The 13021-nt window shown below is 39.2% G+C and overlaps 1 protein-coding gene across 1 annotated transcript in view; it reads left to right on the forward strand.

The window, feature by feature from the left end:
- LOC135096697 (zinc finger protein GFI1 homolog pag-3-like) overlaps nucleotides 1-13021 on the forward strand; it is a 28584-nt gene that overhangs the window by 2322 nt on the left and 13241 nt on the right. The window lies entirely within an intron of this gene.

Raw genomic sequence — 13021 nt, forward strand, 5'->3', positions numbered from 1 at the left:
TATGGGGGTGGCTGGGCATGAGTGATAGCTGTGAGCCGAGGCTGATCCAGAGTGGTCAGATTCCTGGTCTTAGGGATGGGGCAGACTTACAATAAGGTGTCTTCCACACAGTGACATTTTCTTTGTCTGAGGGACACGCTAATGATGGAGGAGAGGGGGATGACAAGTTCTGCTGGGTGGAATTTCTCGTACAATCTAACTGGAAGGTCAATGGGATGTTGAGTGTTTTGACTTAAGATTTTCTAGTCTTTTGTTAACGCCTTGTTCTTCTACCGAGGAATTGGTGCCGAGTCTAGGAGACACAGCTATTCTGAAACGCTTTGCTGTCTCACCACGACTATTTTCAAATCCAAGGAGGTAATTAGCCCGGTTCCCAAGAATGTTTCTCCTGTTAATAGTGTACAAACTTATTAATCTGTCACTAGAACCGTAAGAGCACACGTAAAAACTCTCATAACTTCAACTAGAACCTTGTTAATTTTGTGAGTACTTATGTTTTCGGGAATATTTTGGTCTATGAGGTGACTGACACGTGGGAGAGAGAGGGGGGGAGGTGTTAGTGGGTGACGCAGAAATACCCGTTGTCGGTAAGGATAACAGTGAGACTGAAGACACTGATAAACACATTGAGGATAAGCAGCACAACACTGGCTATGAATTACAGGAAGTTCATCGTGATACCTCAAGTTATTACCCCTGAGAACCCCAGTAATTCAGGTGCAAGTGAAGGAAGTATCAGGCTACCCACCACTAAACCAACTGAACGTCCGAGGGAAAAAGCAAGAATGTTACTTTTAATGTTTTTTTTTTCTTTACATATTATTTATAAAGCTCTCCAACCTTCAGCTTTCTACAAGTTTTTGCATTTATATTTCGTCATTTCACAGGACTATGACAATACTAATGGTAACAGCAGCAACGGAGGGGAAAAATAACTTGGCTATGTTTCTGACGAAGGCATCAATTTGATCCTCCTGAAGATGGTAATAGTAACCTGATGCATTGCGTCACTGTCGCTTCAAGTACCGCCTTCGGGGCCTAGCTGTGGGTCCCAAAACACAATGTGGCGTCGGCGTTGCTGAGACTTGGCCACCGACCGCTGTGGCAAGTTGTGGGTTTGACAGACAAGCCTCACTACACCTCCTGTCCCCTGTGCCACTCTGTCACCCACAATTTGGCGGATGTTTGCTATATACAACTTTTTTGTTAGTGTTGGTGTTGTGGGGGGAATAGACAGTGAGGGTGAGAAAAGACGGTAAAGAGTACAAGATTAAGGTTGGGTGAAAATGTGAAGGAAAGTCGTAGAGCGAAAAATGACGGAATAACCGTCAATGTTGAATGATAATATATATTTTGATATAAGTTTTGAGAGTTAGCGTGAATTAATTGAGTGGCGTTTGTGTCTTTAACTTGTTCCAGAGTGGTTTTAATTATCAATTGCCGCTGGACACTGTTCATTAGTTTCTTACCTTTGTATAATAGGTAAAGTCACTCGTGGTGAGTTTCTGTGGTTTTCAGGTGAATGTCAAAGGTGAACGTATAAAAATATGTATATTTAGATACATGTACAGAGTTGTGGAGAAGGGTGTGGCGCTACGGGACAACGGATGTCCTCTGCGTGGTGCAGCGTTACACCCTGGCAAGAGACTGCCGGAGCCGGCACAAGGGACGCTTAGCGCCTTCAAAAAGGGTTGACACTAGAAATAGGGGGCGGGTTGACCGCACTCACAGTACATGAATATATTCATAATTATTACTCTCTAATTACATAAATAAGGCAAGGGAAAAGCTACTTATAGCTAAGAGTAATACATGCCAAAATGCATTAGGGAGAGATTAATTATGGAGAATACTTAGATACTATGATGTAGGTGCTACTGATTACTTATCCATGGCAATAAAAGGAGTATGGAAAGTTCTATGGTGTGTGTGTGCGTGTGTGTGTGTGTGACGTAGGGTGGCGTGATCATGTCGGCCCCACCCTTATCCGCCAACAGCAACTAGCTACACTTATGCATATATGTATACATACACTTATATTGCTAATCAGGCAAGGCATTATAAATACAATACTTATTATCATTAATTATGTGACACCGTTACAAATTGAGTTAATTCATAAATAAATAAAATGTATGAGCAATGTCTGATACTCATGTGAGTGTATGAATAGTATCAGTTTTGAAAGGTTTATGTGTATAATGATCTCGGTGATGCCTTTGATATAGTGTTGACTGGTGTCTTGAACCAGGCGTGTTGCCTTCCCTGTTCGTGCTCGTGTCTTGTGCTTGTGTACGTGAAGGCCTTGAGTGAGTGTGTGTATTAGTTTGTGTTTGATTTGGTTTCCTCTTGCGTATAGTGTTTTAATGACTGGGTCTAGTTTTGCGAGTGCGTGCAGTTCTTTGGAATTTTTGGTGTATGTGTATTTTTCATTATAAACGAAGCGTAGTGCTTTGTTCTGTTGTCGTTGTAACGATAGTGAATGTGATGTAGAGATTGCGTTTAGAGCATGTGCTGGGTAGGTAGGTAATGGTAGTACGCACGCTTTTACAAGGTGTAGTTTGATGTTAGTGTTTAGTGCATTTAGTGATGTCCTTTATGTGTTTTGAGTATCCGTGTGTGCCCAGCTTAAGCCCCAATATTTCAGCGTCTTTTGCGTATGGTATGTTGTTCCCGTCTATGGTGACTGGTCTCATCTTTTTCATTGTTATAGGCAGTAATGTGAATTTTTGTGTGTTTGTTTTGATTTTTCATTTGTTTTCGTGGTTGTTGATGTTTTTTTTTCATTTCTCTTTATATTCTGTTTGCGAAGATGTTTTATGATTTACCTGCATATGTGATGATATGTGTGATGTCGTCTACGTATTGGATATTTGTGCTGTCTGTGAATGGTGTTGCAATGTCGTGTGCCTATATAGTGTAGGTGTTCTCAAATAGAGTGGTAGATGAGTGGAACGGACTCAGCAATCATGCTGTTAGTGCTAAGACATTAGGGAGCTTTAAGAGAAGATTAGACGGGTTGATGGATGGGGATGATAGGTGGAAATAGGTAGGTATATTTCATACCGGGACTGCCACGTGTAAGCCAGGTGGCTTCTTGCAGCTTCCCATATTTCTTTTCTTCTTATGTTCTTAAGTCATAAAAAGAGCTGCCTGTGAGTCGCACATGACAACACCGCTAAGGTTTCTCTGACAGAGGAGACTCACAGCATCCAAGACATCACGCAGCTTGCACAATGTGGAGCTGGAGTGAGGCGGCAGCCGATGGCCAATCCAGCACGCTTCTGGTGGTTCCGTGTCAGGAGAAAAGATTGCACATCCTGCCATCCCGTCTGCCTGCACAGACCCATCCGTGTACTGTACATGTGGTGCAGTGAATCGATGGTAGTGGAGACAGTCGCTATGGCTTCCAGTGCTGGGTGTTTCTGCAGGACGGGAGGGTAAGCCTTGCATGTGGAGTGTAGCGGACTGCCGAGTTAAGGGGAGTGGACGCCTCTTACTCTTAGAGCTGACGTTCATATTTGTCTGATCTTCATGATTTTGGTGTGTGTGTGTGTGTGTGTGTGTGTGTGTGTGTGTGTGTGTACCTTAGTACCTACAAAAGCAAATTCCCAATTTTCGCTGAAATTCGCCGATTAGTTTTTTTAGTTTTTTTTTTTTTTTTACAAAAAAAAAAAAAAAAGTGACCGATATAATTTCTTCTCACTTGTTTTTCAACCAATTCCTATAAAATTTAGTGTCGATAATATACATACATGTATCTTCACTTCCCCAAAGATAGATTTTTATTAGACATTTCGTTCTGAAATAAAAACTAAGATTTTTTTCTTCAAACTTTTTCATTTTTTTTTTTGACAAAAAAAAAAAAAAACCTAGCACAGTATGACGAGCCTTCTTTGAAAATCTCTTTGGGGAAAAATATCCCGTTGTTTCCTCTTTCCAGCAATACCTTTACATTTCCATTATCTTGTAGGACAACGAGGGAGAAACACTTCATGTATGAAAAACTTAAGTTTTGAGATACGAGCCGTTTTCTTCTGAGAAGTGTGTGTAATTCCATATGTTGGGTTTTTCTGGTAAAATTTTACATGCATTAGGATAATAATTATATAACCAAAAGGAAACCATCGTTTATGATCATATTGAGGGCTAACTGGCACCTGGTCCCCTCCTGCATGACAGGATATTAGTCACTCGCAGGTGAGTTTATCAGAGGGCGCCACGCTCCTCTTTGTCGCCAGGATCATTAGCAGCTGCCTGGCTGGTAGTCTTCACTTCCTTCTCTTGAATGGGGCTTCTTTTCAGTCCTCTTCTGTACAGGAGTTGTTGTTCTGCTTTCTTGAATGCCTCACCCAGGGTGTGTTCTGTGAGGCACCAACCCACTATGAGTTAGTAAACTTGGATTCAAGTACCCGAAGTTGAGATGTAATACGGTCACAGCGGCAACAGATTTGACTCTTTTGGTCCCAACATACTTAGTTTTGCTGCATTTAGCCCATAGATGAGAATGTTATGGTGGTGGTGGTGGTGAAACAAAGGCAGCGTGTGGTGGCGACCTGTTGCCACAACGCAACTCCTCTTGATTATTATTCTTTTCCGTCATCTTGTTTGGCGCATCTATCCGTGCACGCTTTGCTTTATTATAACGAGGCATGCTTCCAAATACAAATGAAAATGAAGTAGCCTTGGATAGCAGAGCATAAACACATTCTGACCTCTGGCAGAACTGACCGCAGTGGCCAGCCTTCCTTTGGGTCCCTCGTGGCTCATCAGTGGTGTTGCTAACTGAACCTCCACATATATTAAAAAAAATAATAATAAATAAATAAATAAATAAATAAATAAATTTACGAATTTGTAAGCCAGGTGACCGAGCACGTGGCAAGCACGTGGCGCGCGGGACATTTAAAGCCCTTTAATAATGGTAAATAAAGGTGATTTTTTTAAATAAAAGGAATAATGGTATCAACTTGTGGTTTTCACAGAAAACGCCAGGCATGTTAAGGGTGACTATGATGTTAATAACTCAATTTTTAACCTCCGGGTCGAAAAACGTAATTTTTTAAGGCGTCTCCTCCCCTTAAGACCTCAGGGAACACACTGCATTAATTAGTAGCTTCCTTTTGGGTTGACTCTTGCAAGTCTCCATCAGTTTGGTTGGCGGGCAGACTGGGGCATGGAGTGTACCTTCTGATTTAGTGTGGGAATCAGTTTTTTTGCTGAATTTCATACACTTTGGTTTGAGGAACAGAAGGTTTCAATGCATTTCTTTTTCAATTTTTTTTCAATTATCTCCAAGTCCGATTTAATCTGATTTAATTGTAGTCATTTGCAGCCATTAGGAATCTAGAAGCCTTATGTTTGTACCACAGTAATTTTTGGGATGAATAAGGTATGTTTTCTTTTCTTTTTTTCACACTGCGATTCCACTTGTCACACGTCGATCATAATCGTTACAGATTCACAGGCGGACTGATGTTGGGTTCAGCTGTGCCTGTGCTTCCCCACTACATCGCCTGGCCTTGCTCTGTTCTCACTAATCGTGCATAGAAGGATCAATTTATCTTCAACAGTTGCTTCCTGGGGGTTGAGATTTGCCATTAATGAATATGCCCATCTTTGTTGTGTCAGACAACACCTTGCTGCGGAGCTCTTCACTCCCTTAATGGTGTCCCCATTAGTCTCTGCTTTCATGAAGATCTTGACAGCAGACAAATTTCACTATGTCACAAGTGCAGTTGCAAACATCACAGGTATTGCTACAGACTTACTGAATCCTATTGTCTGAGAGAGAGAGAGAGAGAGAGAGAGAGAGAGAGAGAGAGAGAGAGAGAGAGAGAGAGAGAGAGAGAGAGAGAGAGAGAGAGAGAGAGAGAGAGAGAGAGAGAGCCCAGGTAGCATGCTTGAGTGATGTGCATCCAGAGTGGGAGGTGTGTAATAAAAAGAATGAAAGAGCTGAGCAGTGTTAGGGAAGAAAGCATAAATATGATCAGGATGACAGTAGATGAAACTGAAAGAGAGCTGTAATGCTATACTGAAAACAAATACTGGAGAAGAGAAGGCAGGCTGGCAGACGGAAGACACAGAGGCAAGGTTGTGAGGGTGGGAGGTGGATGAGGTGCTAAGTGAAGTGGGGGTGTGAGGCAAGCCAGAGACAACCTGCAGTACCTCCATGAGAGGAGAGTCACTGTATCTGACTTTTGTGATCCTGGAGTCTCACGCTGAGTCATAAATTCTTACCTTCCTGACTTTCACGCATTATTTCTTTGAGTTGCGTATGGGTCACGCATTCCTACCATTGGCATCACAAGTAGTAAAAACAAATACATACGTGTTATGTATAGTATACAGTGGGTGTCTGAGTTACAAGCATTCAGAGATACAAGCAGCTTACTTGCAGAATGAAATTGTGCTCAGTGTTGTTCCCTTTGCCAACCGTAAGTTTAAGATTGGCACTATGGACCAAATTAGTTGTTTTATGGCAGCCAAGGTGGCCAGAACACAACAACATCGTCCCCGAGGAAGGAATAATCTATCCAAAAATAAATGTTCTGAGTGTTTCAAGTGATGCAGAACATCATCATCAGAACAACTTTTGAGTACATACAAATGCTCCTTATACTGTTAAAAAAGAAAAGAGGGACCGTGTATGCGTCCAGTAAAGCTTGTGGGAGCAGGTGTGGAGAGAGAGGGCTGAGGGAGTGCAAAGTTCCAGCCTTCACCACAGGTCATGTAGGAAGAGTAGTCTTGTCAGTTTTGTAAAAGATTCAGTGATTTTTTTCTCTTATTTTTCATTATTCAATATAAACTTTGAGATATTTTTCTGATGCACTTCATTGTGTTGTGCACCTGCTGTGCCTCAGTGCTAATGAGATATGGGGGGGATAGTATTACTAATTAGTATAGTCTTACATTCTGGGAAAGAAAAAAAATCCTATTTTGCAGGTTTTCATTGCATTTTATTTCTCACCATTGTAAAACAACTCAGATGATTGTTTACAATGAGGCGCTTTAATGGAATTGCACTTAACATAACATTTCAATGAATGAATCACTGTTTTATCCACTGTACCTTTTCTCCAAACACACATAAGCACAGGAATTATTTGTAAAACATCGTATTTGATGGCTCATAAGACGCATGGGCTCATAAGACGCACCCAGTTTTGCCAGACATTGAAATAAAAAAAAGTAAATAAATAAATAAATAAATATTAATAAATAAATAAATAAAAATAAATAAATAAATGAGCGGACTTAAGCTCTGAATATGAAGTGCAGTATTTCACCTGACATTTGAAGACTCTCACATGCATTTAGATCATTATTAGATCCCAATATTTTGCATCTAAAAACTTCAATATTTGCTAGTAGCCTACTTACTAATCCTCTTGTGAGGTGTAAACATGTACCTGGCATATGGCGTCGGCAGCGACTGTGAGAGACTACGGGGTTAATAAAGTTTGTTCATAAGAATGTCAAAAGATAGGTGTAATTTTAATTGTATGAAAGTGCGTCTTACCTCAAGGAGTAACGGCATCACAGTATTAAGAACGCAGTGAAGCTTGCCCGTGTCACCGGGTTAGGCGCGTAACCGACCACGTGTTTGTTTTGGTACATGCAATGCGTGTGCATGGTCACTTGGGCAAATCCTTCCTGACTGGCGTCATTCTGTGTGAATTACCGGTAAGTATGACCTAATATATATTGTTACCTTGAAAGGAAGACTTGTTTTGTGGTGTAGTATAAATCATCACTTTGTTTACATGTGCGAAGATTTCTGGGGTTTGATTTCAGAGCCTCTGCTGCCATAGTCTTACCACCAACCACTGCCTCAATGCTGAACCTTGGCCTCATAGGACGCAGGCTCATTTCATGACACTTTTTTTTTTAGGGGGGGGGGAGAAAAGGTGCGTCTTATGAGCCATCAAATACGATATAAAATGTTGCAAATAACACCTTATATTTTGTCATGTAGTATTTTAAAATAAGTAAGCGCTACATCTGGCAAGACACTTATGACAGACTTCTGATAAATGTATTATGAAAAGTGTTCAAAGTTGTGATACACATCTGTCTTAACTGTGACACATTGCATATCTCAGTGAAGAATATTGGCCCACTCCCTTCTACCTCCGCCAGCAGTACGACAAGATCTGGTGTGGCGTTACATTGTGGAATATGCAATTTTTTTAATGTTGCCAAAAAATTATGATGAGTTTTGAGCAAAACGAGTTGCAAGGAACCTTCCAGAACGCACATCTCTTGCAACTCCAACATTTGCTGTACTCATCTCCATGTCCAGTTCTTATACCTCAACATACAAATCTTCATGTGGATAAACTACTTGTTAATCACAACACTAGTAATGCCTCAGGAACCAAGGCAATGGAAAAGAGCTAATGTAGTGCCAATACACAAAGGGAGAAATAAAATGGAAACATTAAATTATGGATCAGTGTCACTATAACAAGTATTGGAAGCAAGCTTTGTGAAATAGTAATTAAAAACAGATTGGTGCAGTATTGAGAAGATGAAAAGATTATTACAGAAAAGCAATTTGGATTCAGGAAAGGAAGATCCAGTGTCACAAATCTACTGAGCTTCTACATGAGAGTAATAGATGGAGTGCAAGAGAGGGACGGATGGGTTGATGTGGTATACCAGAATCTCAAAAAAGCATCCGATAAAGCTCCCCACAAAAGTCGTATGTGGAAGCCAGAGAATGGAGGAGGGCTAAAGGGAGCAACATTGAAATGGATGGAGGACTATTTACAAGGGAGGGAAGTGAGAGATGGGTTGATCCGGTACACCAGGATCTCTAAAAAGCATCTGATAAAGTTCCCCTTAAGAGTCTTATGTGGAAGCTAGAGAATGGAGAAGGACTAAAGGGAGCAACATTGAGATGGATGGAGGATTATTTACAAGGGAGGGAAGTGACAACAGTAATTAGAGATGCTAATTCAAGTTAGCAGAAAGTGACAAGTGGGGTACCGCAAGGGTCTTTGTTGGCACCTATTATGTTTCAGATATATGTAGATGATATGACAGGGCATCTATATAGTTATATAAATCTTTTTGCTGATGATGCAAAAATAATGAAAATAAAGAATGAAACTGACAGCAAGGAATTACAAAAGAATATTGGCAAGATACATGCATGGAGCCAAAGATGGAAACTAGAATTTAATGCCAGAAAATGCCACATGATGGAAATAGGAAAAGTAAAAAGAGACCTTCATGGAATTACAAAATGGGAGAAGAAATAATAACAAAAAGTAATGAGGAAAAAGATTTTTGAGTAATGATTCAGGACACACTATCACCTGAAAGGCACATAATCAGAATATTTAGCTCTATATACATCTTGTTGGTAGACATTAGGGTGGTGTTTAACTATTTAGATAAAGAAATTATGAAGCAAGTTATAATAAGCATGATACATCCTAAATTGAACATGCAGCAGTAGTTTGAGCTCCATGTAGAAAAAAGACATACGGAGACTGGAAAGAATACAGAGGATAGCAACAAAGATGGTACCAGAATTAAAAGACTTAAGCTATGAAGAAAGACTTGAAGAGATGGGATTACGAACACTACAAGGGAGAAGAGAAAGAGGAGACCTGATAACAATGTACAAATTAGTAATAGTAAACAATACAGAAAGAACAGACAGAAATGACTTGGTACCACAGATGGAGCAGGGAGAGAGACAGACAAGGAGGCATGGGAAGAAAATAAAGGAGTGTATGTTCAAGCAACGTCAAGAAATACAGCTTCCCATATAGAACTATTGAAATCTGGAATGATTTGAAGGAAAAAGTAGTTGTGGTTAACAGTGTTTAAAGACAAACCAGATAAATATGGTTATGGAGACAGGACAAAATGGGCTTTGGCTCGTGCCCTGTACAATACAGCTAGGTTAATACACACACACTGATGTACACTGTGGACTACATGCAAGAATTAAATGTAAGATACAAAGTACACTTCCTGTTGTAAACAGGGTACAATAGTGCCACTCTATAAAAACAAGGGAGACATCCAGGATGTTAGTAATTACAGGGGCATCACCTTACTTAGCTGCATGGGGAAGCTCTTCACCTCCATACTTAATGAAAGACTTATGATTATTCAAACACCTTATCTATCATTAATGAAACACGAGCGGGCTTTAGACATGGATATTCCACTCTGGATCATATATTTTTGTTGAAATGTGTAATTGATTTATTTAACTGGAAGAAGAGAAAGCTATTTTGTTTATTTGTTGATCACAAGAAAGCCTTTGATATGGTATGGCGTGAAGGTTTATGGTGTAAGCTTGTGAAGGAAAAGGTGCAAGGGAAAATTCTAAATGTAATAAAAAATATGTATAATAATATTAGATCATGTGTCATGCTTAACCAGGAGATTTCAGACACCTTTGTTTGCAATGTAGGGGTAAGACAGGAGGAAAATTTATCACCGGTGCTTTTTGCTTTTTATTTGAATGATATTGAAAGTAAATTAATTGAATATAATTGCAGTTATGTATATTTTAGTGATGATTTCTTAAACATGTACCTTAAACTATTTGTTATTATGTATGCAGATGATACAGTTATTTTGTGTGACAGTGAGGATGGAATGAAGCAGGCACTGGTTGCTCTGAATTTATATTGTGATGAATGGAAATTGAAGCTAAATTGTAACAAAACAAAAGTAGGGGAAGACAAAATTTATCTATGAATTTGAATTTGGTGGTAAAAACATTGAAGTAGTGACAGAGTATAAGTATATTGGAGTGTTATTAAATTATAATTGGAGGTTTCACAAAGGTGAGCTGGAGCTAAAAGAGACGGCCACAAGAGCAATGTACTCATTAATAAGTAAGTGTAGGAAGTTTGACTTGCCAGTGGATATACAACTCGAATTATCTACCGCCACGGTGTTACCTATATTGACTTATGCATCTGAAATTTGGGGTTACCATATTGCTAGGGAGTTAGAGTATATGTACATGAAATTTCTAAAACAGGTTTTGGGTGTTCATAAGAATACTTGTAATGACATGGTGTATGGTGAACTGGGTGTTTTTCCACTTGATATTTATATAAAGAAAAAAATGATAGGTTATTGGTCTAGGCTAATTTCAGGTAAAAATACTAAATTGTGTTATGTAATGTACCAATTTCTATTGCAGCTGGATAGCTTAGGGCTTTATACTTCTCCATAGTTAGCTTGTATAAAGAATATTTGTAATGACTGTGGAATGTTTGGTATGTGGTTGTTGCAAGATGTTCCTAATTCAAGATGGGTGAAGAAAGCTGTGGAACAGAGATTGAAAGATCAGTGGCTTGTAACTTGGCATCATAATTTTGAAACAAAATCATTAAGAAGTAATTATAGGGTGTTTAAGACAGATTTTGGCAGAGAACAATATTTAGAAAAGTTAACAAAGGGTGACAGATTATTAGTAACTAAATTTAAAACTTGTAATAATGGACTTCCTGTAAATGTTGGTAGGTATCAAGGTATCAGTAGAGAAGATAGGGTATGTAACAAGTGTAATGCTGAGGTAGTAGGAGAAGACTTTCATGTTCTTTTTGAATATATGGATGTGGAAATTGTTAGGTTACATAATATGTATATAGCAAATTATTACATAAATAGGCCAACATAATTCAAATATGTTTTGTTCATGCAAAATACAAGTTCAGGTGTGATGAAGAAATTATCTTTGTTTTTGAGGATGGTGCTACACATGTTTAGGTAAATAGTGTGCAAAACAGCCCAATAGTTTTTCTAATTTCTTAATTAATAATAGTATGTATCATTATATATGTATACACATTTTGTTTTATTAGTTTTTGCCATTGCTTACAGTGTATTTCATTTGTATGTATTTTTTTATGTAATATTATGCACATTCTGTATATAATTTATAGTGTTTGTATTCTTTTGCTTGAGAGCTGTGCTCCATACTTTTATATAAAGTCTGAGCTTACTCAATAAATTCAATTCAATTCAATTCAGTTCAGTTCAATTCACACACACACACACACACACACACACACACGCATGTGTGTGTGTGTGTGTGTGTGCATGCATGCATGCATGCATGCATGCACGCACGCACGCACGCACGCACGCACGCACGCACGCACGCATGCACACATGCACGCAGACACACACAGATACACACACACAGATTTAGATGCATTAGTGCTGCACTGCTGCATTGCCAGACTCAATCAAAAGCTTTTGATATGTTTGAGGCAACAGTTAAAGTTTCACTCAAATCCTTAAAAGAGGATGACCAAGACTCAGTAAGGAAAGCCAGATCACCAGTAGAGCGGCAGTTATGGAACCCATACTGCCAATCCAATAGAAGGTTGTGAAGTGATAGATATTTAAGAATCTTCCTGTTAAGGATAGGGTTCAAGAAATTTAGAAAGGCAAGAAATTCAGGCGATAGGACGGTGGTTTGAGGGATTAGAGCAGTCATCCAGTTTAGGAACAGGCTGAATGTAGGCAAACTTCCAGCAGTGACAGTGATGTTTGAAGGTGACTCATCACCAGGAAACTCATGCACAACATAATGTCTTCCACTCATAAGCTGGTCACAAATACACCAAGGTGACAGATGGACACTCAAACACTCCCTGGTGTTTTCCTCCTCCAGGCTGCACTTACACACATGCCACAGATCATATGGATAATATTCTGTTAGTGAATGTAAAATGGTCATAGTTTAATGTAATGTCAAATTTTAAGTGTCTCAATATATTAATGAGAAAATGAGCTGTAAATTTGGTGTTTAGGTGTCACAATGTCTGGTAGATACCCATTCACTCATAACTCTGAAGATGTTAAGGCAACATGAGTCTCACTAACATATGTTAAATCATTCCGGGCTTTACTTACATTTGTCTTAGTGAGAGTTGACAGCCTTATAATTTATGCATTCATAACTACTCTCAGTTCAGCCCTGTCATGACCACCATTTCTCCTTGTTCCACTGACATCACTCTTGCAT

Source organism: Scylla paramamosain, unplaced genomic scaffold (assembly GCF_035594125.1).
Source record: "Scylla paramamosain isolate STU-SP2022 unplaced genomic scaffold, ASM3559412v1 Contig6, whole genome shotgun sequence".
Taxonomy (NCBI): Eukaryota; Metazoa; Arthropoda; class Malacostraca; order Decapoda; family Portunidae; genus Scylla; species Scylla paramamosain.